Here is a 27,992-nt window from a genome sequence, read left to right as displayed (position 1 = left end):
AATAACTGCTGTTTGGAGTAATTGCATTTCAAAGTTGATAAAGATACAAAACTAGGCACGAACTTGGCTTTGTCTCACGGCGATTATACGCATCTACATTGTTGTACCATTCGTCATGTTGTACCATATCCTTTAGGGCTCTTAAATGAAAAATATGGACCCCACAAGTTTAAAAAAGGAAAAGTCTAACTTTCAGAGGTCCCAGTCTACCAATTGTAACTTTTTTTTAGGTCTATATCTTTCCTCTATGAATGCATGTATTTCTATTTGTTATGACATATGGGGGTTGTACTATTTCATTCCAATTTTATACGGAAAAACTACGTAACTCAACTCCAAATATAGGCTATCCAAAGTTAGTAGAAGCGCTTTTAAAAACATGGAATTTCATTTTCTGCCCTCATAGCTACCGGGTAAACGCGTAGGAAGCAGGACAAACAAAGCCTCATAGGAAGCAGGACAAACCTCATAGCTACCGGGTAAACGCGTAGGAAGCAGAACAAACAAAGTGTCAACTGTTCATGAAAAGCATGTCGTTGATAATTTAATTTATTTATGTCATTCTAAAATATAGTTTTAATGTTTTTCATATACCCCCCCCCCCCCAGTGAGGACTATAGGCGCTGGTATATAAAGTGTAGATTATATTTATTTTGTATGATTTAAATTCTTCGAATTTCTTTAATCGGTTATTCAAATTAGATAGTTAGATTATACTTTTTCTTTCAAGGCTTTTGTAGTATTTTTTTTGTAATATAACTTTGTAAACGAGACACCAAATTTAAATCATAAATGATATTAGGAATAAATTGTATAACTTCAGCAATTATATCATATCATTAGTATCTAGGTTTTAATCACGCTCAACCTAAAAAGTTCGTTATGTCACCTTTCAACTTTCCCTAATTTATCTTAAATTAAATGAAAAATTAGAAGTCTTTGCAAAAAAATTAAACCATCTTTAATGGTAAAATTGAACAAAGACCCAAAATTTAGCAAATATATTCGCAGATAGCTTGGAAACCCACAGCGTCACTGTAATGAAACCATTTTTCAATCCCAATTCACTTTCTTTTTCCCACTTAAAGTATCAGAAAAACACGAAGGTCCAAATGATTTTGTCAAATTAAATCTCTGCTGTGTCAGCAATTAATGCATTGTTGAGAGATACGAGCAAAACATATAAACTTTGTTCACAGTCTTTGATGAAAAAAAAATTAATAAGATGAAGGATGACTGGTCGGAACAACTTAATAAGTCACTCGAAGGTATGGCTGATTGCAACCAGGTTTTTTGCACATTTATTTTTTTGCCTCAATCAACAAACTTTTGCCCTTAAAGACAAAAAAATGACATTTTTCATATAATGAGGAATAACGAGAGTAATTGAGCAACCGAAAATCTGAGCTAATTAAAAAAGAAAACATACCTATTTTCATATGCCAGACAAAAGTAGGGATGTGGTGTTGAGAGTTATTCAATTTAAATCTTACTAAAAAGCAACAATAAATTTTCACAAAATAATATTGTCATTTGCGTAAAAAAAATAAATTTACAACTATTTCTCAATAAAATAATGATTTTGTCAATACAATAAACATGCAGGAATATGTTTCGTTTTTCTTTTACACTAAAGTTTGACTCTTTCTCACAACTCTAATTTTGAAAACAATAAAAAACTTTAGCGTAAAGAGCGAGGCACTGAAGAGGGGACAACCCCTTTCGTATACGGAATAATTTCTGTTCGTCATAAGTTTTAATGTCACAACTTACCTGCAGTTAAAAAAACTTCTATTTAATTACCTAAAAAGAGAGATAGTTCGCACTGAGTGCTTTAAGAACAGTTTTGTAAGACGCTGCACCCTCATTTGGAACATTTGAGACATTTTTTTTTCTTGAAACTTATCTGTTGATTCTTAAAGACGGAAATTTAACATATACTACCATGGCGTAGGGAGAATCCTTGGTAAATAGCTGACTAGTGACACATCAGATGCAATGGTGCCAGTTTGGATAGCCTGGTGTCATGAATTGTTTTGTTAAAAAATCAATTAAAGATTTATTTAATAATTTATTCCTTCAAAAACGGTATATTGTTGCTTAGATCCCGTAGTACAAAGCGCCGGTAATATGAATCAGAGACGCCAATTCAAAGATATAGGGGCAAGATACATTTTTCGAAAGCTAGGAGTAATTTTGATGTATCTTCATTCTTTTCAATGAAAATGTCCCAGAAATCGTTTTTTAATGACAATGCTAAAAAAAGTGCGCTTTTCAAAATCTAGGGAGGAAGGGCATTTAATGTTGAAGAAATTGTTGAAAAAATTGAAACTGTAATGTTGAAAAAATTGACTTTGAAATGGAAAATGTAAAAAAAAAACTTGAAACTTTGGCAATCAAAAACGAACAGAAATTAATTTAAAAAAACTACAAAAATAAGTTTTTCAAAGAAAAGTAAAAAGCCGTAATAAACTTAGGCCTACATCCCCTTAAGCCTTCTAATGGCCAGTTCGTCATTTGTATTATACCTAGAATAATTTTTATTTCGAAGAATTTAATTTTGGTTTGTCGAAATATCAGTAACAATTATAAAATAAAAAGGAAAGAACGACACCATAACAACGGAACCAAAGAATCGTATTCATTCATGGAAGTATCATCAATTTTAGATTTATTAACGTAATAAAAGAGTAAATGTATAAAATGTGTTTTGTTTTCAGTTAAGAACGAAAAAAATTTAGGTTTTCAAAAGGCTTAGAGGCCGTTTGTCTTATTCCTGTTTGCCTGTTTAGATAAATGTATTTTATCTTATTTGTTAAGTTATAAAAAGAAGAAAAGTAGGCTGTCAAGAAGATTCAACCATTCAAACAATTCAACCAGGTTTGCTTTTGTGGCTCCTTTGATTCTGAAACTTTGATTAAGGTATCTTCATGGCCTGAAAATTTGGCAGATAAATATTTCCAAAGAATAGTTTGCACCAAGAATCAATGGCCATACAGCCCCATTTTCTTCAAGAGCTTATCTCCCCTGATAAGCCTGTTCTGGCTGCACTAAAATGAAAATGAAATTTGAAATCTGTTTGATCCCCCTGACCCATGAATAAATTTCTTCTAAGTTCCAACTCGGGCCCTTCAGCTCGTACCTGTGATACTGCATCTACGCTCTTTTGACAATCTAAATGAACACAGTGACTGTTGATTCAGTTAAGCATCCCTTTCAACATTCCCTGGAAGTTTCAATTTAACACCATTAGTCACTCCCGAGATATTGCAGGTACACACCTTTGACAAATTGAATGCACATAATATCTTTAGATATAGTTTAACGTCTTCATCAACATTCCCAGAAAGTCTCAATTTAATACCATTAACCGTCCCAGAGATATTACATATATACCGTTTCACCAACATTCACGCAGACAGTGGCTTTTGATTCTTATTAACATCCCCATTAACACCTCCTGAAAGTTTTAACTTAATACCATTGGCCGTTCTTGAGATACTGCAGATACACCCTTTTGACAACCTAGATACATATAGTAGGTTTTGATTTATTTCGAACTCCCCCTTAACAAATCTTAATATTTTCAACTTGATTCCTTAAACCATTCCCAAGAAATCGTAAATACGCCTTTTTGCAGCCTGGATGTATATAATTTCTTTTGATTGAGTTTGATACGCCACTCAAAACCCCTAAAAATTTTAACTTAATACCCTTAGTCCCCCCTAAGATATGCCACATAAGTGCTTTTGACAACCTAGATGAACATAATTTATTTTGATTTATTTTAACACTCACTGGAAGTTTCCACTTGATTTCCTTAGTTTCTCCTGAGATATTCAAGTGCTCCCTTTCGTCAAAATGAAAGAATTTAGTACCTTTTTATTTAGTTCAACAAGCCCTAAAAGTTTCAACCTGATACCCTTAGCTGTTCTTGAAATACACAAATACCCCTTTTCGACAAAGTGGATGCACATAGTGTCTTTGAATTTAGTTCAACATATTCCTCAGCATAATTTTTGAATTTCAATTTAATGCCCTCGGTTGTCCCTGAGATATTGCGAATACACCCAATTGACAAACTGGACGCATATAGTGTCTTTTTATTTAGTTTGACATCTCCCTCGACACTCCCTGAAAGCTTCAATTGGACAACCTAAGATTTTGCAGATACTACATTCCTAAAATATTGCAAGTACGCCTTTTTGACATACTGCCTGCGCTTTGTGTCTTTTGATCCAGGTCAATATCTCATTTGCACTTCCTGATAGGTTCAAAGTAATACTTTAGCTTTTTTGACACCCAGGGTCAAACATTATCCCCTTTCCCAATAAACTAGCCTGTGTGAAAATAATTCGAAGTTTGTATAATTTACAGCCCTTGCCAAGGGGTTTCGGGAGCAAATAGGCTTGAAAATTAATGTTAAGAAGACTAAGTCACTAAGGCTAGGAATAAGTGAAGATGAACAGGTGTCATTAGGTAACGAAAAGATTGATCAGGTTGGGAGCTTCAGTTACCTTGGTAGTATTATTAGTAAAGATGGTGGGAGCAGTGAAGATGTTAAAAGTAGAATAGCTAAGGCCCAGGGTGTTTTTTCACAGTTAAAAAAAGTTTGGAAGAATAGAAAGATAAGTCTACAAACCAAGATTAGAATATTGGAAGCTACAGTTGATGACAGTGGTCAAATATGGCTCTGAAGCATGGGCACTCCGAAAAGCAGATGAAAATTTACTAGATGTTTTCCAAAGAAAATGCCTACAGATTGTTCTGGGTACCCGGCTGACTGACCGTATTTCAAACAGTAGGTTGTACAAAAAGTGTGGTTTAATCCCGCTTTCTAGGGCTATAATGAAAGAAAGGTTGAGATGGCTAGGCCACGTTCTACGGATGAAGGATGACAGATTACCGAAGATTGTCCTTTTTGGCCAACCGTCTGAGGCTACACGGAAAGCAGGTCGTCCTTGTCTGGGTTGGGAGAATGTCATAAATAAAGATTTAAAGGAAATGGGAACTTCCTGGGAGGGTGTAAAGAGGGAGGCTTTAAATAGATTAGGTTGGAGGAGGAGCGTGCGTAGGTGTGTTGGCATCAGGCGGCTTGGTGCTGCAGTGAGTTATTAGTAGTAGTAGTAGTAGTAGTAGGCGTAGTTATTAGACCTTTCGACGATTTTGAACAATAGCTCTTGTCTTCACGAGTTGAGGGGGATGAGTAGCTGGAAAGAGCATTTAAGGTGGCTCGTTGCCCTTCAGTTACTTTTGACTCTTCAAAATGGTAATAGAACCCTCAACTTCGAATCCAATGAGCCCTTTGCAAGGCTTCTATATCAACTCCTTCCAAACTGGGTGATCAGAAAAAAAAACACGAATAAGTTGAAGCCATTATACTATTTTCTTTTAGACAGCGGTATAGCTCAGACTATGGGATCTTGCTAAAATTGGGAAAAAGCAAACCATGTCGACTGATGACTCCCAGCAACATTAGCCTAGGTCACTTAAAAGCCTAGAGGGTAACATCTCTCAAACAGTAAATTTTATTTAATAGCCTGTTATTATGAAGTTCAAAATTTATACCGGCTGTAAAACAGTCTTAAGCTTCATTTACACTATGTACGTAATTTTATTACTGTGCTAAATGACTGAGTTACGCTGAGTCGAGTAGAACACTTCAAACTTAAATAAATCCATTTTCTTTAGGTAAATCTAAGAGATCAGTAATCCATAATAGTCATTATCTAAAATCATCAAAGTCATCATCAGCAAATTATTCAAAAAAGAAGATGTAGAATGGAGAATGATTCAAACTATGAGCAAGTGTGACAGGGTTTAAGAAAAGCTTATTAATTTTTTTTTATTTATTAAATGCTCCTCCAGAAATTTTATTTCATTCCTATCATGTTTATTTGTCCAAAACGTATTATAAGATACACATAACGTTGAACTTTATGCAGAAATCCAGTCTACCTGGTATTCCTTTGGGTACAGACAAAATATTCTCCGTAAGATTACATAAAGCTACTTAAAATCTTACTTTATAGAAAAGCGAAAGATTTTACATCGTAGTGTGAAAGAACCATTAGAATATTTTACGCATTGTTTACTTAATTCTAGTTTACTTTCACTTTTTTTGCAAAACAGTTTTTAAGTGACAGGGATGATAGATAATGCCAACCGAGCATATAAAATACTCTCAAAAAAAAGAAAAAAAATGTATGTCTTAATTGTTATCCTAAGCGAATGTTTGACAGGCAGTCAAAAGGTAAAAAACAATGGCAATTGACAATGAAGTGGGAAATGGAGTGCAAGAGCCCACAGGTGAGACAATTTGCCATCGGCGACTGCAAAAAAAGATGTTTTGATTGCATCAATAAACAAACTTGAAAAAGGTTTTTAGATAAAAACATTTTAGATAAGAAACTAGGCTAATTCAAGGCATTTCAGCTTTCAAACCTGATATTGAAACTTCACCTTGCAGGCCAGTCGGGAATTACAACGTCAGTCAGCTTTCAAAACTGATATTCAAACTTTACCTTGCAGGCCAGTCGGGAATTACAACGTCAAGATCCTGGAAAGAACTGTCACTAATGCATTTGAGCTTTGATCTGTTGTTTTATCCTTCACATTAATGTGATACTCATTAAAATTGTGTATAACCTGTAGGGCACAGAAGTTTTTGTTAAATAGACTATTGTTACTGTAATTTATTTTCATTCGAAATAGAAATAAAAATAAAGCATAGTGCTAAACATCTTCTTTATTATTGCTGACAAACTCTTCCCTACCCAATTACATGATCTTAATCATCGAAAAATCTATAAGGGACGGAAACCTCCTTGTCAGAATCAAAAATAAAAAAGGGTAACGGACCAATCTTTGATAAAATAAAGAAAAATATTGTGGCCTGTATGTAAATTTAGCTAAAGAATGAGGTATAATTATAGACTGTGACTGCCTTTCCCCCTGAAAACCCATGGCGCTAGGGCTATAAATTATGCAATTCGCACATTGTTTAAATATATCATTTGTTACGGGAAAAGAGAAGGCTCTTCGACCAATGTTGTCCAAAAAGGCCAAGGGCATTCAAATGGAGCTTTCTGGTAATGTTGAGGGAAGTGTTTAACTAAATCAAAACACACTATGTGCACAAAGGTTGTCAAAAGCGTGTATTATTTAAAATGGCATAGGGTATTAAGTTGAGACTTTCAGTGAATGATGAGGGCGGTAATAATATTACTACTACTACTAATACTGCTTTTACTACTACTATTACTACTACTACCACTACTACTACTACTATTACTACTACTACCACTACTACTACTAATAATAATAACAATAATAATATAATAATAATAATAATACTGCTACTACTACGACTACTTGTATTGCCACAAATACTAAGGCTGAGGATATTAAGGTGAAAACTTCAGAAAATGTTGTGTGGGTTGTTGAACTAAATCAAGATGCACTATTTGCATATATATTGTCAAAAGGGCGTACCAGCAACATCCTAGGAGTGGCTTAGAGAATTAAGTTGAAACTTCCAAGGCATGATGAGGGGGATATTGAACTGAATAAAGGTAATATGTGCATACTACTACTGCTAATTATATTACGAGTACTACTGTTACTACTCTAACGTATATAACTATTACTGCTGCTACTGCTGCCACTACAACTACTACTTCTAGCAAAGGATCGCAAAGGATGCTGCACAAGACCCTTAAGGTCCGAACCGGCGATGCTGATCTCCGTCTCAAGGCCCTTCAGCCAGGAAGTGCAATGGGGGGATGAGCGCCAGCCATCCTGTGCTTTTGCACACCCTTCCTGTTTACCTTCTCCATGTCTTTCCAGGTACCCATTTAGAGCTGGATCGACTCTGGCTGAGCTTACAGAGTCACGCCACAGACCCCCGTCCCAAACCAAATAATAGGGTACACTAGGATTCGAACTCTCGTCCTCTCGGACAAAGGATCCAATATCCAACGCACCAATCGATTCGGCTAGGACTTCTACTAGCACTACTAGTACTACTTCTACTACTACTTCTAATGCTACTACTACTACTATTACTACTTTTACCACTTCTACTACCGCTTCTACTATTACTAGTACTACTACTACTACTACTGTGACTACTAATACTACTACTACTACTACTAAGACTAATGGTATGAAGGTTAAAATTAGGGACTATTGAGGGAGAAGTTGCAGTTCAAGGGAATCAAAAGACACTATGTGCATGCAGGTGGTGAAAAAGGGCGTATCTCAAGACTAGCATAGGGTACTAAGTTGGAAATGTCAGGGATATGACAAGGGGTACGATTGTTGAATTAATAAAAAGGCAGTATTTGCATCATACTACTATAAGTTCTATTGCTAATATTTTATTGCTGCTTCTACTATTACTACTGTTGCTACTAAAACTAAGAATATTAAGGTTAAAATTTTAAGGGATGTAGAGAGAATGTTGAACTAAACAAAACAGACTCTGTGCGTGCAAGTTGCCAAAAGGATGTTCAGGTAACTTGCAAGTCCGCAGGAACTGTTCAGGGTATTAAGTTGAAACTTTCAGCATATGTTGATGGGAATGATGAAAAAAAGATAAGGTGCTTTGTGCATACTACTGCTATCACTTCTGCTACTTTTACAACTATTGCTAATACTGAAGATAAGGGTATTAAGGCGGAACATTCACAGAACGTTTAGGAGGATAGTGGACTATATCAGCACACAGTATGCGCAAGTAGACTATCAAAAGGGGGTATCAGCTATATCTCAAGAACAGCTTAGAGAATTAAGTAGAATCTATTAGGGTAAATTGAGGGGGATTTTAAGAAAAGTGCAAATTTCTTAATTTCGAGTAAAGAAAAATTAAAATTATTAATGAAAACTAAACTAAAATTAAAACTAGCAAAATTAATTATTTAGGACCTTATTTTTAACCTTCAACTGGTAGGGTGGGGTCTCTCAGACCCCAGCACTCAGTTTTTTATCCATGTCGTAGCACCAGATTAAGCTAAGAGGCTGAAGCCTCATTTGTTCTTCGGAATAGTTGAGTTCTTAACCTGGGCGAAAGAGAATCACTTACAGGTGCGTAGATACAGTTCTTTGGCGTCCGAAAGACCCCAACTCGGAGTTTCTGTAACTTTTTTGTAGCTTAGCTGAAAAACTGACCTTAAGTCTAACGATCTATTTTAGAGAACAATTACTTTCTTTTCAATTTATTGAAGTGTCTTATAGTCAAGAAGAAAAATTTTTTTTGGACCCATTTCAGTTTATTTCTTTGGATAATTCCAACTTTCTTTGGTTTTAGAGCCGGATCAGATCATTTATAGCTAGAATCTAGTCTCCTATGAAGCAATAAACGCACCAGAAAATTTTTAAAGGACGAGGATGAAGACTTAATAAACTCTGAAGGCGACGGGAGCGACCTGGACTTCGTTGACAAGAGCGTCGATGTCAGGGAAGATAGTTCTTTAGACAGTACAATTGAGGAAGATGACTAGCAGCCAATCGAGAGACAATCAGATGAGGCAAATATTCCTCTTCCTAAGTGATTTCGACAAAAGCGGCAGAGGAACAATATCAAATAGTTCTTCGTTATTGGCAAAGACATACGAATAAAGTGGAATAAGTCTAAGCCACTTCAAAGCCGCATGAAAGTATGTAGTCCTGTTAACCACTTTCCATCTCTGAATGCTCACGTGACCGAAAAGAGACCTAAAACCGCTCAAAACGACCGAGACCTCTTCATCGCAGCCGAAATCCTTGAGAAGCTCGTCCTTCACACCAATGCCAAGACTGACGAGTACCTTCTGAGTTATTACTTTAGAAAGTACGTTCACTTGTACATAGGGAAAAATACTTGAAACCGATCGACGCCATAGAGATGCGAGCCTTCTGAGGTCTTCAGTAAGTCTTTGAAGTATTCGAGTCAGGCAGTGATGATTGCAAAGGTCTCTTTGTAGCTGATAGAGCTAGGCGGGACATTTTCCGCGCTCCGATGAGCCTGAAGCGATTCAAGTTTCTACAAAACTGTCTTCGGTTCAATGATAGGAACACACGTAACGAAATAGGTGGACCTCTAACTCCCATGAAAGAGACATGTGACTTCTTTATCGTTAAATGCACAGTTTTGATACTCACCCGACTAATTGAAGATTGATGAAATGCTAGTTGCACTTATAGAACGGTGCAAATTTAAAATATACAATCTCTCTAAACTGAACAATCGTAGCATGAAGATTGAATGACTAGCCTAATCAAAAACATTTTACTTATATAACGCCTTTGTGTACAAAGAATACACCTATAATTGAAATCCAGAATGCTTCAATTCCAACACGACCAGTTATGATACTTGTTGATGACTGGAAGGGGTCGACCCCAAACATCCCAGCTGACAACTGACTCACGTCCATAGAACCCATTGAAACGCTCAGACCCTTGGGAATGACTTGCGTAGGCACGGTGAAAATGAAAACAAAAGGGGAAGTACACCCACTTTCTTCACTAGTCGTACAAGGGTACGCAACTCACCCATCTCCGGATTTAGAGACTATCTGATCCCGGTGGTGCATGTTTGGAAGAAAAACACAGCAGTTATTTTTGTTGTATCGCTGTGTTTTCCAGCAGCAATTTACCACGAGAGTAGTTAACTAGAGAACATCATGACGAACTACACAACAAAAAGTGGAGCAGACAATGTAAGCCAAAAGCACTTTACTTACACGACAAGCCACCGCATGAAAAGATGGCCCATTGTGGTGTGGCAAGGGATCATAGCCATAGCTGAAGTCAATGCCATTGTCATTTGGAATTATTCAGTACCCTAAGAAAGAGAGTTGACCCAAAGAAAAATGTTGATGGAGCTCAGAGGATCCCTCATTACCCTGCAACTTAGGATCAAAGCAACCCTCCGAACGATCCAACGAGCACTGCGTAATTTGATGGACAACCTTACAAGGCTTTCAGCTGAGAATGCCTCCCAGCAGTCTTTTACAGTTTTCAACGACCATAGAGGTCTTTGCATATATACTCCCAGAGTAAGGACAGAAAATCTAAGCACACCTATAGTTCGTGCCAAAAAAGTGTGTTTATGGAGCACACACACACACACACACACACACACACACACACACACACACAGACACACACACACACACACACACACACACACACACACACACACACACACACACACACACACACACACACACACACACACACACACACACACACACACACACACACACACACACACACACACACACACACACACACACACACACACACACACACATACACACACACACACACACACACGCACACACACACACACACACACACACACACACACACACACACACACAGAGATAGACACACACACACACACACACAAACACACACGCACACACACACACACACACACACACACACACACAAACACACACACACACACACACACACACGCACACACACACACACACACACACACACACACACACACACACACATCCTAAATTTCAGCTTTAAGTTAACTCAAGATTCTACTAGAAGTGGGATGTTTACTTTTAACATCAATAACAGCATTCTTTCCAGCAACTCTATTTTCCCAGAAAAGCTGGTCATATTGTCTACTTCATTTTGACTTTTTTTTAGCCTTTTCTTAGAATTCCTCTTTAAATTTTCCTTCATTTTTAGATTTTGACATCAGTCTTTCATGATAGCTAACCATCATTGGAGGTTTTTCCTTATACAGTATGTCTAAAAACTGTTGATAACGGTGACAACAGAGCCGTTTCTAGGGTTGCTGGTGCCCAGGGAATAATTTATTACAGTGCCCCCTTCCCAAATCTAGTATAACCAAAAAAAGCCACTATCCTTTCCAAGGTTTAAATAGTTTAAGAGCCATGTTATGATAAAGTTCTTTCTTCTCATCTGATTGATATAAACTTTTTTGTGCTTAATCATATATGGTCTGTGGACTCATATTCGTAAGTAGATTACCTCAAAAGACCATTGGAAAGTGGTAAGACACGATTTACCAAGTTCAGTCTTAGTTCTTTTAGTTCAAATTCTGCTTACAGTTTGAATTATATGTCACACACAGCAAAAAGTCTTTGGAATTTTTTTCATTGGAATCTAGTAAAAAACAAACCAAAAGGAGTCACGCAGTGGCATGAATCAGGCATGACATCAAACCGCAGAAAAGTAGCTTTCATTAGATACATGAGTCACATCTTTAATATAACGGAAGTTTTTTTTGGAAGAAATTGGATTATAGTTTAGCTATTATGCTTTATTAATGGTATAAGCCACAATATATAACAACTTCCTTTCAATTGAGTCCTTATACGACTCTCTATGTTGATCCAGTGCCCACTAGCGGTGGAGAAAAAACGGGGATGCATTAGTGTTACCCCTGCAAAAAATTGATTTACCTTGCTTTTAAAGCCAGGGGACTGTAATATTCCCGCACAAAGTTATCTGCCATGTCAATTCTAATGGTATGATTTTTGTTTCGATCTTACACTTACTTTTAGGGGTTTCAGGCTATTTATCAAAATTCTCATAAATTTGTTTGTAAATAACATTTTACTCTTAAGACTTATCAAGATGATACTTACCATTCCTGAATCAGCTATAACTGGCAATTTTATGTCACTAACCAGTTGTTTTAAGCCTACTTTCCAACTTTTTGCTACTATGGACTGTCGTTCATTTAGTCATGTGTCCTCATCGCTCCTTGTTTTTCACTATCATACCTAGTGAGCAATTCGTATAAACTCATGTCTTCCATATCGTCAGGTCCATTATATACAAATCAGAGCACCTGTGGTTGAAAAATAAGTACAAGCTATCTAAGTCTTTTTCAGCAAGCTGCCCTATTTTTCCGTATGTTTTCATTGTCCTTTTTAAGTTCAGTTTTCTTTGATTTATCTGCAAATCTGAAATGTCTTGAGTAGCTTTGAAGCTTAGCACTAAGAAGCCTATCAGATATTTCAATTTCACCGACATGATCTGCTCTAACTGAGGTATATAAATAGGACTATGTTTCTTGGCCCAGTGGTTTAATTGATTTCTTGCAAGGAACTTCGGCAAGAAAAGAGATACATACCAGAACATTAGAAGTGTTAGCAGTGGGTATTGCCAGTTTGGTTCAATCCCACTTTCTAGGGCTATATTGAGAGAAAGGTTGAGATGCCTAGGGCATGTTTTGCGGAAGCAGGACGAAAAATTGTCAAAGATCGTCCTTTTCGGCCACCATCTAGCGCCAAATGCAACGCAGGTCGTTCCCGGTTGGTTGAGGAGGAAAGACGATGTCTCAAGAGGGAGGAGTTGTATGGATTGGGTTGGAGGGGGACCGTAGGTAGCTCTGTTGGCCTCAGGTTGCTTGGTGCTGCAATGATTTGTTAGTAGTAGTACAAGTATTAGTAGCAGTAGTACTAGTAGTAGTATCACCGGCGTTCGTTAATTTTATATCTGATTCCTAGTCTAGCAAGGCTTATTACTATAATTCTTCTGTTTCGTTGATCAAACCTTTTTGTTGTAACTATGTAGTAAATAAGCATTGAAATACCATACAAGGATAGGACTTTTACAAGAACTCTCAAATTGGCTGCCTCAAATGCCTGTTCATAATATATAGAACTGAGCACTAAAGTAATCTGATGGTTCAGAAACTTCTAAATTATTAATAAGAGCGGAAATTTGACAGATACATTCTCTCCCCTTTCTAAGTGGATATCAAAGCAGGTAACCGAAATAAAATATTTTGACAGTTAATAAAATTTAAGGCCTTTTTTATCTTTTAGAACTTAAGATTTTCATATTTCTTCAAAATCCAAGGATTCGTAACAACAATCAACAAGAGTACTTTCTCCTTTTGATATTTATTGATATTTTTTCCCAAATAAGAAACATCTTAAATCTAGAAAAGATATTCACATTTTTCTTACCCAATTAGCAGGAGTTCTCCATCGAGCATTGGCCGTAAGACAACTTATTTCAATGAATATCAGTCTATATCGAAAACCGACAGCGCCATTTCAAGACACAAATATTGCTATTCGATCACTGAGATGATATCAATAAAATTTATATCCCAAATCTTTCTTGCATCAGATTCTTATCATAGTGCCCCGTAGCCTTTTGGTGATAGTTTTATTTGTGATTTACGCCCGCGCCAAACTATTGTCTTGGGATATTTCTATGATCAATTCAAGCGGGGCAGTGCTGGCTGGAGTTCCGATGCTTGGTGCGACATGGAATTGTTTTTGACCTAACTTGTCGATTAGAAAATAACCAACGGGCTTGTCTGGATTTTATGAAACCCTTTCACCTTCAACTCAGTAGGTACCCAAAATTGACAAATTTATGAGAATTACGGGGAAATAAAGCGATATAAAAACCGGTCGTTCTTATCATCAACTCTGAAATATAGTTAATCTCTTATTTAGAAGAAGAAAAAAAATCATTCGTCAACAATAATTCAACTTTATCAACGTAGTGCTAATCGGAAATGCAGAAAAAACAGATGTCAATAGAATATATGCAAATGCTTGGTGGGAATTCAACATGAACGCCCAAGTCAAAAGCTATAATGTACAAAAGCCAGTTAAGGGAAATTGCAGTGTTAAGGCTTTTTACAAGCAGACAGCTGAAGCCGTGGGACCACACTCTCCACCCTCCCAGATTTTCACCATTTTCGTATCCCAAGACATCGTCAAAGGATAGTTTCAGGTACTTATTTGAGTGACTGTATATCAAACGATACAGTAAAACATACAATGCGTTTGTAAACATATGTTTTTAGTTTTATGTTATATATATATATATATATATATATATATATATATATATATATATATATATATATATATATATATATATATTTATATATATATATATATGTGTTTTAGTTATGTTACATGTTTTTAGTTATATATGTTTATATGTTATAAAATATACATTTATATGTAAAACATACAGTGCGTTTGTAAACATATGTTTGTAAACATATATAAAACATACAGTGCGTTTCTATTCCATAGGGTAATAAGGAAAGAAAGGTTAGGATGGTTGTTCGTAAGAAACCTCGCATTTTGAGTATCAATTTTAGGTCAAACATGAAGCAACGGTGTCGTCAACGGGGAGGAGAGGTCATAAGGATGGAATTAAAGGAAACCACAATTGCATCAAAGTGACAGTAATGTGACAGAGTGACAGTAAAGCTGTCAGCAGTGTGGGGTGGTGGGAAAAGTGTACAGCTTCATTGACCTCATGGGGATTGATACTGTCATAAAATGCTAGTATTAAAGACAGTATTCTAAGAAAATCATTTATGAAGTAAAGATTTTTCAGGGAACAAAGATTTTAGAATTTAAGAATTACGGAAAAATTTTATTTTTTCAATAAATATATAGATAGATATTTATTGCAAAAAACTACTGGGCCATGGCAAGACGAAAAATACTACTCAGAACAACAATTCAACAACGTGTACAAAATAATAAAGAAAAAAATACGCAAAAACTACAAAAAACAACTAACATGCATAAAAGAATATTTTAAGCACCCCCCTCCCTTTCCCTATAAAAATTTGCCTCTATGTTCCGTTCCCAATTTAAATATTTTGCAACGTTTTTAATAGTCCTAAATTCATTCGACCAAATTCTTAAAACCAATTACTCACTTGACCAGATCTTACTTGAAAATAAATCTTCCCTTGAATCTCGCAATTCAAGACAAAGGGCTATAAACTGAAGAAGATTTTCGCCAACTTCTCCACATATAGGGCATGAGTAAGGACTATCTATCACTCTTACCTTTCCAAAATATTCTTCTTTCTTTTTCCAAGTGCTTACAAATTATCCCCTCCCTGATACGTACACTTTAATTTCATCACTATTCAAACCCGCTTTAAAACAAGTATCATCGCTTTTAAACAAATTAAATAATAAAACAAGTTTTTTTTTAAATTAAAGTAAGGAGCAACATTAAAACTTAAAACGAACAGAAATTACTCCGTACATGAAAGGGGTATTTCCTCCTCAACACCCCGCTCTTTACGCTAAAGTTTGACTCTTTCTCTTAACTCTATTTTTAAAACTGTAAGAAACTTTAGCGTAAAGAGCGGGGCGTTGAGGAGGAAAAGCCCCTTTCATATACGGAGTAATTTCTGTTCGTTTTAAGTTTTAATATCGCTCCTTACTTTCATTTAAAAAACTTATTTTTTTTATTTAATTTCTGGACGTTTTTGAATTAATGTATGTTTTGATCTTAGCTCTCCGTACATAAATAATTAAAACGAAATTGGCATATTAATTAATTGCAATTAATCGGAATATTTTGAGAAAAAGGAGCGAGGGAGGAGGCCTAGTTGCCCTCCAATTTTTGGATTACTTAAAAAAGCAACTAGAACCTTTAATTTTTACAAACGTTTTCATTGGTAAAAAGTAAGTTCAAATAGTTGAAATTACTAAAAATAATTTAGCGTAAAGAGTGAGGTATAACAAGGAGGTAAACACCTCATATGCGTAATAATTTTTGTTCGTTTTAAGTTTTAATGCTGCTCCTTACTTTCAGTAGAAAAAACTTTTCGTATTTTTTCCCCTTGTTTTTTCAAATAATGCTAGAAAATCCTGCGCTCTCTTCATTGAAATTCTCCTCCCCCATGAGAAGTTTCTCCATGGAAATATCCTCCCACGTTGACCTCCCCAACTCTCCCCCCTAAACCAAAAAAAAAATCCCCTTGAAAACGTTTGTCTACTGCCCAGTAATCATTACTATATGTAAACACAGGTCAAAGTTTGTAACTTGCAGCCCCTTCCATGGGGACTGCAGGGGAGTAAGTCGTCCCTAAAGAAATAGTTATTAGGTTCTTCGACTATGGTGAATAAAATGGCTATCTCAGAATTTTGATCCGGTGATTTTTGGAAAAAATGAGCGTGGGATGGGTCTAGGTGCCCTCCAATTTTTTGGTCACTTAAAAAGGGCACTAGAACTTTTAATTTCCGTTAGATTGAGCCCTTTCAAGATATTCTAGGACTACTTAGTCGATACGATCACACCTGGAATAAAAAAACAAAAAAAACAACAAACAAACAAAAAATAAACACGCATCCATGATCTGTCTTCTGGCCAAAAAAAAGCGAAATTCCAAATTTTTGTAGATAGGAGCTTGAAACTTCTACAATATGGTTCTCCGATACGCTGAATCTGACGGTGTGTTTTGTATGACTTTTAGGGGGTGTTTCCCCCTATTTTCTAAAATGAGGCAAATTTTCTCAGGCTCGTAACTTTTGATAGGTATAACCGATCTCGATGAAGCTTATATTTTTAAAAATCAGCATTAAAATGCGATTCTTTTGATGTAATTATCGGTATCAAAATTCCATTTTTTTAGAGTTTCGGTTACTATTGAGCCGGGTCGCTCCTTACTAAAGTTCGTTACCACGAACTGTTTGATAGACTTCCTTCAGCTGTCGGTAAAATCCAAGGAGCACTGAGGCTGTGATTTTACATTAACCTTTCTGAATTTCCTATTCTTCTAACATGTCCTTTAATACTTTTTCTACGGAACTTACCTCAAGTCCTAATCCCGTCCCTTCATTCCAAATACCTCATAACCCTTAATAATGTTAAGTAATATTAACTAACTAGCTGTCGGGGTGGCACTTCGCGCCACCCCAACACCTAGTTGGTGGGGACGCTTCACGCCCCCCAGGCCCACCCCGCGCGCTAAGTCGTTACGCGCCATATTAATTACGCGCCATTGTAGTTGTGTCCCTGTGTCCCACCTGTGAATATATATATATATATATATATATATATATATATATATATATATATATATATATATATATATATATATATATATATATATATATATATATATATATATATATATATATATATATATATATATATATATATGTGTGTGTGTGTGTGTGATTAACTACGTAAAACTTGCGAATATACAACATTCTTCGCTGTCCCATTGTCTGTGCATATAAATTTAGATTGTCAGGTTTACCGACTCTTGAACATGCAACACATAATTGTCCATGGGAAAAACAATCCGAATTCAGATCTATACCTAATTATTCTAATGATTGCCCTTGAGCTTTGTTGATGGTGATTGCTAATCAAACATTCCCTGTGTCCCCGTCATTATTTGTGTGTCCCCCTTTGCCCCCTGGCGTCCCCGTTGTAGTTGTGTCCCTGTGTCCCGGTCGTCATTTATATTCCCTGTGTCCCGGTCGTCATTTGTGTCCCGGTGTCCCAGTATGTAATTTCTCTTTAAGTGTCCCGGTCGTCATTTATATTCCCTGTGTCCCGGTGTCCCGGTCGTCATTTGGGTCCCGGTGTCCCGTCTGTAATTTCTCTCTTTATTCTAATGATTGCTCTTGAGCTTTGTTGATGGTGATTGCTAATCGAACATTCCCTGTGTCCCGGTCGTCATTTATATATCCCCTCTGTGCCCTCTGGCGTCCCCGTTGCAGTTGTGTCCCAGTCTGTAATTTCTCTTTGAGTGTCCCGGTCGTCGTTTATATTCCCTCTGTCCCTGTGCCCCGGTCGTCATTTGTGTCGCGGTGTCCCGGTCTGTAATTTCGTCAGTCGAGAAACATGACGTCAGTCGACAAACATATTCATGACAGCATAATGCTCAATCCTTACAATGACGTCAGTCGACACACAAACATGACGTCAATCAATGCACACACACAAACAAACAACTTGTTTATATATCTATATATATAAAAATAAGTTGTCTGTCTGTGGATCTGTCAGGTGACGTCATGTTTCTGTGTCGACTGACGTCATGTTTTCGACTGACGAAATTACAGACCGGGACATCGGGACACAAATGACGACCGGGACACCGGCACATAGGGAATATAAATGACAACCGGGACACAAGGAATGTTCGATTAGCAATCACCATCAACAAAGCACCGGGATACAAATGACGACTGGGACACAGGGAGTATAAATGACGACCAGGACATAAGTAAAAAAAATTAAAAACTAAAAAAAAAGGTAAAAACTACAAAAAACTAAAAAGAAAAAAAAACTAAAAACTAATAAAAAACTAAAAAAGCTAAAAAGCTAAAAAAAAACTAAAAAAGAAAAAAAAATGAAAAAGAAAAAAAAATGAAAAATAAAGGAGAAAAACAAAACTAAAAAAAAGAAAAAAAAACTAAAAAAAGGTAAAAAACTAAAACCTAAAAAAAGACCAATTCAAAAACGAATGTATATACAGACCGGGACACAAATGACGACCGGGACACCGGGACATGACGACCGGGACACAGGGACACAACTACAACAGGGACGCCGGGGGGCTCAGGGGGATATATAAATGACGATGGCGACACAGGGAATCGTCGATCACCATCAACAAAGCTCAAGGGCAATCATTAAAATCATGAGGTATAGATCTGAATACGGATTGTTTTCCCATGGACCATTATATGTTGCATGTTCAAGAGTCGTTAAACCTGACATTCTATTTATATACACAGACAATGGGACAGCAAAGAATGTTGTACATTCACAAGTTTTACGTAGTTAAAAACATATATATATATATATATATATATATATATATATATATATATATATATATATATATATATATATATATAGTATCTATATAAAAATAAGTTGTCTGTCTGTCTGTGGATGGATCAGGTGACGTCATGTTTGTTCGCATATGACGTCTGAATTATTTCACACTAATACAAAAGAAGAAAAAAACTAAAAAAGGTAAAAACTACAAAAAAAACTAAAAAGAAAAAAAAACTAAAAAAGCTAAAAAACTAAAAAAAACTAAAAAAAGGTAAAAATCTAATAACTAAAAAAAAAACTGAAAAAAATAAAAAAAGGCAAAAACTACAAAAAAAATAAAAACTAATAAAAAAACTAAAAAAGCTAAAAAACTAAAAAAACTAAAAAAAACTAAAAAAAGGTAAAAAACTAAAAAAAACTAAAAACTAAAAAAGAAAAAAACTAAAAAAAGGAAAAAACTGAAAAATAAAAGAGAAAAAGAAAACTAAAAAAATATGAATAAATATATATAAAAATAAGTTGTTTGTGGGTTATGTCTGTCTGTCTGTCTGTCGAGTGACGTCGTGTTTGTCCGCATATGACGTCTGAATTATTTCACACTAATACAAAAGAAGAAAAAAAACTAAAAAGGGTAAAAACTACAAAAAAAACTAAAAAGAAAAAAAAAACTAAAAAAGCTAAAAAACTAAAAAAAAACTAAAAAAAGGTAAAAAACTAAAAACTAAAAAAAACTGAAAAAAAATAAATGACGACACTCAAAGAGAAAGCGACCAGGACAAAAGGAATGTTCGATTAGCAATCAACAAAGCACCGGGACACAGGGAGTATAAATGACGACCAGGACATAAGTAAAAAAAAAACTAACAAAACTAAAAAGAAGGTAAAAACTACAAAAAAACTAAAAAGAAAAAAACTAAAAAAAGGCAAAAACTACAAAAAAAAACTAAAAACTAATAAAAAAGCTAAAAAACTAAAAAAACTAAAAAAAGGCAAAAACTACAAAAAAACTAAAAACTAATAAAAAAACTAAAAAGGCAAAAACTACAAAAAAAACTAAAAACTAATAAAAAAAATAAAAAAGCTAAAAAACTAAAAAAACTAAAAAAAAGGAAAAAACTGAAAAATAAGCTAAAATAAAGGTAAAAACCAATAAAAAACTAAAAAAAAAACTGAAAAAACTAAAAAAAGGCAAAAACTACAAAAAAACTAAAAACTAATAAAAAAAGTAAAAAAGCTAAAAAACTAAAAAAACTAAAAAAACTAAAAAAAGGTAAAAAACTAAAAAAAATAAAAAATAAAAAAAAACTAAAAAAAAGGAAAAAACTGAAAAATAAGCTAAAATAAAGGTAAAAACCAATAAAAAACTAAAAAGAAAAAAAGGAAAAAACTAAAAAAAATTTTCATCTAAAAAACTAAAAAAAACTAAAAAAGGTAAAAACTAAAAGAACTAAAAAAGAAAAAAATAAATGACGACACTCAAAGAGAAAGCGACCAGGACAAAAGGAATGTTCGATTAGCAATCAACAAAGCACCGGGACACAGGGAGTATAAATGACGACCAGGACATAAGTAAAAAAAAAACTAACAAAACTAAAAAGAAGGTAAAAACTACAAAAAAACTAAAAAGAAAAAAACTAAAAAAAGGCAAAAACTACAAAAAAAACTAAAAACTAATAAAAAAGCTAAAAAACTAAAAAAACTAAAAAAAGGCAAAAACTACAAAAAAAACTAAAAACTAATAAAAAAACTAAAAAAGCTAAAAAACTAAAAAAACTAAAAAAACTAAAAAAAGGTAAAAAACAAAAAAAAAACTAAAAACTAAAAAAGAAAAAACTAAAAAAAAGGAAAAAACTGAAAAATAAGAGAAAAAGAAAACTAAAAAAATATTAATAAATATAAAAAATATAAATATAAATATAATATAAATTAGCAATCAACAAAGCACCGAGACACAAATGACGACCGGGACACAGGGAGTATAAATGACGACCAGGCCATAAGTAAAAAAAAAAACTAAAAAAACTAAAAAAATGGTAAAAACTACAAAAAAACTAAAAACTAATAAAAAAACTAAAAAATCTAAAAATCTAAATAAACTTAAAAAAGAAAAAAAAGAAAAAAGGAAAAAAATAAAGGAGAAAAACAAAACTAAAAAACGAATGTATATACAAAACGGGACACCGGGATACAAATGACGACCGGGACACAGGGAATATAAATGACGACCGGGACACAGGGACACAACTACAATGGGGACGCCGGGGGGCACAGGGGGATATAAATGACGACCGGGACACCGGGACACAAGGAATATAAATGACGCCCGGGACACTCAAAGAGAAATCACAGACTGGAACACCGGGACACAAATGACGACCGGGACACAGGGAATATAAATGACGACCGGGACACAGGGACATAACTACAAAGGGGACGCCGGGGTGCACAGGGGGATATATAAATGACGATGGCGACTCAGGGAATGGTTGATTAGCAATCACCATCAACAAAGCTCAAGGGCAATCATTAGAATCATGAGGTATAGATCTGAATACGGATTGTTTTCCCATGGACCATTATATGTTGCATGTTCAAGAGTCGGTAAACCTGACAATCTATTTATATGCACAGACAATGGGACAGCAAAGAATGTTGTATATTCGCAAGTTTTACGTAGTTAAAAACATATATATATATATATATATATATATATATATATATATATATATATATATATATATATATATATATATATATATATATATATATATATATATATATATATATATATATATATATATATATATATATATATATATATATATATATATATATACATATATCTATATTCACAGGTGGGACATAGGGACACAACTACAATGGCGCGTAACTAATATGGCGCGTAACGACTTACGCGCGCGGGGGGGCTTGGGGGGGGGGCGCGAAGCGCCCCCACCAACTAGGTGTTGGGGTGGCGCGAAGCGCCACCCCAACCGCTAGTATATATATATATATATATATATATATATATATATATATATATATATATATATATATATATATATATATATATATATATATATATATATATATATATAGAAGATATAGATAGACCTGCGAAATAATCCTGGGTGTTCTAGTCCTCCAAACACTGACTTTTAAACGATATTGGGAGGGGTACTTTTGGCCGTTACTAGGTAAGGTCACATCCTACCCAACCTTTATGTGGGCATGTATGATACTAATAAAAACTCAATAAAAGTAATCATTGAAAAATATTTCTCGGGAAGGCTATGGACAATGATTATTATCGCATTATCTGTAATTCCCGATCATGAAAAATTTCATTACAAATTATTATGATGAAAACACTATCGTATCATCCTCTCTAAATATTGTGTAAATATATTAACTATGAACAGCATAATAGTCATTGAGCTGGTTCATGACACAAGCAATGTACTATTTCATCCAGCATTGGAATGGAGAGAATATAAGAGAATTCTGAAAGTCAGCAAATAGCAGTGATAAATGTATGTCTCCTGAAGCAATCGTAACTATGGATGTGATCTGAAAATTACATTTTTCCGTGTGCGTTTTTATGGCCCATCAATAAGACGAAATATGTAAGGCATCAGATTGAAATGAAACGATTCAGTGTTCCTGTTTTGAATTGGTATTAACTTTAAACGAACATAATTCAAATTGACGCCTTATAAGCTATCAGCACATGCGTTCGATTTACGGATCTGAAATTCATAAATAACTTATAAAAATGACCAATGTAATGAATTGGGTTGATTGGTTTGGGCCCGCATTGCTTGCTGGATCGTTACACAGCATGTAGATGGGTTTTTTGTTATTTATGTTTGTTAAAAAATATTACACCCCTTTGTTCTGTTTTGACAGAGAGCGTGCCTATATTGAATTATTTGAAACCAAACAACATCTTTTTTCTTATTAGACAAAATGGTGATTAATTAATAATGATTAGTAGCCAATTAGTTTTTCTCTTTGTTTTTATGTTGTGTTTCTTTTAGTTGTGTATTGCCAGTTCTTTTTTTTAATCGGAGTTTCCCATTGTACAGAAATGTCTTCAAGATTCCAAAACTATAAAAGAAAAAAAAGAAAAAAGGAGAAAAACTGAAAAACAAAGGAGAAAAAGAAAAAAAAAAAAAAAAAAATAAAAATAAGAAAAACTAAAAAAAGGTAAAAACTACAAAAAAAACTAAAAAAGAAAAAAACTAAAAAAGCCAAAAAAAAGGTAAAAAAAAACTAAAACAAAGAAAAAAAAATTTATTTCATCATACACCGATTCAAAAACGAATGTATATACAGACCGGGACACCGGGACTCAAATGACGACCGGGACATCGGGACAGAGGGAATATAAATGACGACCGGGACACTCAAAGAGAAATTACAGACTGGGACACCGGGACACAAATGACGACCGGGATACAGGGAATATAAATAACCGGGACACAGGGACACAAATACAACGGGGATGCCGGGGGGCACAGGGGGATATATAAATGACGACGAGGACACAGAGAATGTTCGATTAGCAATCACCAAAAACAAAGCTCAAGGGCAATCACTAGAATCATGAGGTATAGATCTGAATACGGGTTGTTTTTCCCATGGACAATTATATGTTGGTAAACCTGAAAATCTATTTATATGCACAGACAATGGGACAGCGAAGAATGTTGTATATTCGCAAGTTTACGTAGTTAAAAACATATATATATATATATATATATATATATATATATATATATATATATATATATATATATATATATATATATATATATATATATATATATATATATATATATATATATATATATATATATATATATATATATATATATATATATATATATATATATATATATATATATATATATATATATATATATATATATATATATATATATATATATATATATATATATATATATATATATATATATATATATATATATATATATATATATATATATATATATATATCTATCAATCTATCTATCTATATAAAAATAAGTTGTATGTATTTTTGTGTTGAAGGTTTGCATATGACTTCTGAAAAATAAAGAAGAAAAAGAAATCTGAAACTAAAAATGTAAAAACTGGGAATTGCATAAATATTTCGAAATATTTTGACAATAGATTAAAGTAATTCGAAAACCTTAAAACAGATACTTAAATTTGAGGTTTATTATAAATTGTTGAGCTTTAGATATATATATATATATATATATATATATATATATATATATATATATATATATATATATATATATATATATATATGTATATATATATATATATGTATATATATATATATATATATATATATATATATATATATATATATATATATATATATATATATATATATATATATATATATATATATATATATATATAAATTATTCTGTACTAATATCTTGATACTTGACACAGATGCTCAGTTTAGTACTACCTTTAATTTGGCTAAATTTTTACTTTCGTATTTCTTTTTTTCTCTTCTCGTTGAGGATTTTAGAAACTGTACCAACGTCCAAAATTGGTACCAACTATCCCACATAATTCTGATTTTTTTTTTGGGGGGGGGGGTTGGAGAATAAATAACCAAACCTTTTTCTTCAAGTTCTTTATAGTTTTTAATGATATATTAGTTTTCACATAAAATGAGAGCTTGGTTTTTCATAGATATACGAATTTTGAAAACAAGATTAGCCATTTCTTTGCTATTAACTTTACTTTTTTACTTTTAAACTTTTTTGTATGATGACCAATGGTCTGCGTTGCACAGGTACCGATCTCCTGATTTGATGCCTTCGGTAGGGTTGGGGGAGAATGCGTGGTTGGGGGAAAATCAGCCAACACTTCCCGTATTTTTTCCCATATATCTCCAGGTACCCATTTCGAGCTTGGTCGACACTGGCTGAGCTTACAGGGTAACACCGTTGGCCAACGTTCCAAGCCAAATAAGCAGCAACACCAGGACTCAAATCCCTGACTTCAGTGTTTCAAGTCAAGAGTGCTAACCACTTGGCTAGGACGGCTCGAACGACTTTTGCTTTTAACGGCCTAGAATACATAGGTGTTTTTAAATATTTTGTAAATACACATACTTTTTCTCACTTTTCTCTTCTTTTACTTTATAGTTTTTAATGGGGTTTGGGTATCACATGGATTGAAAGCATGCCTTTTCCTAGTTTTTAAATAAAGAAAAATCACTTTTCGTCCAACTGAAAGTAGGGAGTAATACTAAAAGTTGAAACAAATATGAAATTATTCTTTGTTTGAGGAATATTTCCCCTTCTTTAATCCCTCACCCTTCAGTCTAAAGTTACTTGTACTTTTATTAAAGTTTCTGATTCTAACTAAACCGCCCTTGTGCTTCAGGGCATTGACGAGGGGGAAAACACCCTCATACAAGGAATGTTTTCTGTTTGTTTCAAGTTTCAATGCTGGTCCTTACTTTCGGTTGAAAAAAGGTTCGTTTTTATTTAATTTCTATTTTTTTTTGAAATGGTGACGGAAAATCCGTCCCCCATTCTGTGGAAAATCCCCCCACAAGAATTCCTTAATAGAGAGTTCCCCCGTGTAAAATCTTACCCCCGAGGAAATTTCTTCGGATAATTCTATTCTTGCTAAACATTTATCTCAGGAAATTTCTTGCGGACGATTGCTCCTGAAAAATTCTCTTTAGCATAGGCCTAATTCCACTGGAAAAAAAGACTTGATTTTATTTCATTTCTGATCCTTTTTAAAATCATGCCGGAAATCCCCCTCCATGGAAAATTTTACAGTAAATCCCCTCTCCCTTTAATGGGAAGTTTCTCCTGTGGAAATATTCCACCTTAGAGAATTTTTCTTGAGCGAAATTCCCCCAAGGAGAATTTGTCCCTTAGAAAATCCACCTATAGATAAATCCCCCAGACGATTCCAGACCTGCTGAAAATTTTCCCCAGAGAATTCTCCCAGAATATCTCCACATTTAAAATTGAGCCACCATAGAAAAAGCAAGGCAAATAAAAAGAAGTTCGTAGACGAATTCTAACAAAATCCTCTCTGTAAAATTTTTCCTAGAAAGTTCAATCCCGGAAAATTCTCTTCGCGGAGAAAATTCTCTCCCCCTGTGAAATCACTTCCCCCTCATAAATGTCATCATACTTCCCAATAACAAATAATATATGCAGACAATGGGTGAATTTCATAACTTACAGCCTTTTTCCTAGGGGCTGCAGGGGACCATATCATTTCTAAAGGTATAGTTATTGGACTTTTTAACTATGCCAAACAAAATGGCTGACCCAAATGTGACTTTAAAGGAAAATGGACGTGCGAGAGGGGCTAGTTGCCCTCCAATGTTTTTGGTCATAACGAAGGCACTTGAAATTTTGAATTCCCTTTGAATGAGCCCTTTCCCGATCTTTTAAGGCCTATGGTATGATACCATCTCCTAGGGCCTGGAAAAAATAACAAAAAGATAAAACAAATAAATACGTATTCGTGATCTTTCTTCTTGCAAAAAGTGCAAAATTTCACATTTTTTATAAATGGGAGCTTGAAAAATCTACAGCACAATTGTCTGATACACTGAATCAGGTGCTGCAATTTTCATTAAAAGTCCTTGACTTTTTGGGGTATTTCCTCCTTTTTTAAAAATCAGGCAAATTTTATCAGGCTTTTTGATGAGTAACATTAAACTTAATGAATCTTATATATTTGGAATGGCCATAAAAAGCTAATTTTTTTATTTATCTATTGTTATCAAAATTATATTTTTTGGAGTTTCGGTTAGCTGACTATTGGGCCAAGTCGTACCTTACGTACAGTCTGTTACCCCGTTCTGTTTGATATTAATTTTGACTATAAGTTTGGCTATTTGTGTGCTAAAAACTTCGATAAACACTTAAATGTACATGCTAGGTAAATAAACATATTTTTTCCTACTTTTCTTTTCAAGTTCTTTCTATTTTGTGCAGGTATCAAATAGAATGAAAGCGTGACATTTCATAGACATACTAACTTTGTGACAATGAAGTAGGGTAAACGATCTCTTTCAAAACAAACCTACATAGGGTAGCCAACCATTCCCCAAAAGCTGTTTTGTTTAATGTTTCAGAATAAAGTACCTAATCTACATACAGAAAGGTATCGAAAAACCTGGTTAAAAAAAAGAAAAAAAAAAAACTCAAATACAAAAGCAACAGGTAACCCACCTTTTTTGGAATTATGATCACCAAGTCTTGATGAAAAATTGAGCCCCCTTTTTTCAAGATTTAAAATAAGTAAGACTAGATAATACAATCATAAGGATATCCAGCCTATTTAGTGCGGTCATTGTTGCTCACAATGGGAGACTGTAACTATTTTTAGTGGGATTTTTGCTA

General features: G+C 34.2%; 1 long non-coding RNA gene across 5 annotated transcripts in view; it reads left to right on the top strand.

Annotated features, from left to right (window-relative positions):
• The window catches only part of LOC136034898 (uncharacterized), a 156,847-nt gene extending 150,114 nt beyond the window's left edge, over positions 1-6,733 (top strand). For 4 of the 5 annotated variants that reach the window (XR_010619280.1, XR_010619283.1, XR_010619279.1 and 1 more), the window contains one exon: positions 6,532-6,733. This is a non-coding gene — a long non-coding RNA (uncharacterized LOC136034898). Of the gene's footprint in view, positions 1-6,469 lie in introns of all 5 variants that reach the window. The other variant, XR_010619282.1, reaches the window with a different exon arrangement.
• The last annotated feature ends 21,259 nt before the right edge of the window (positions 6,734-27,992 follow it).

Source organism: Artemia franciscana, chromosome 13 (assembly GCF_032884065.1).
Source record: "Artemia franciscana chromosome 13, ASM3288406v1, whole genome shotgun sequence".
Lineage (NCBI taxonomy): Eukaryota > Metazoa > Arthropoda > Branchiopoda > Anostraca > Artemiidae > Artemia > Artemia franciscana.
The sequence above is the reverse complement of the archived record's forward strand: the minus strand, read 5'-3'. Positions and strand labels throughout refer to the sequence as shown.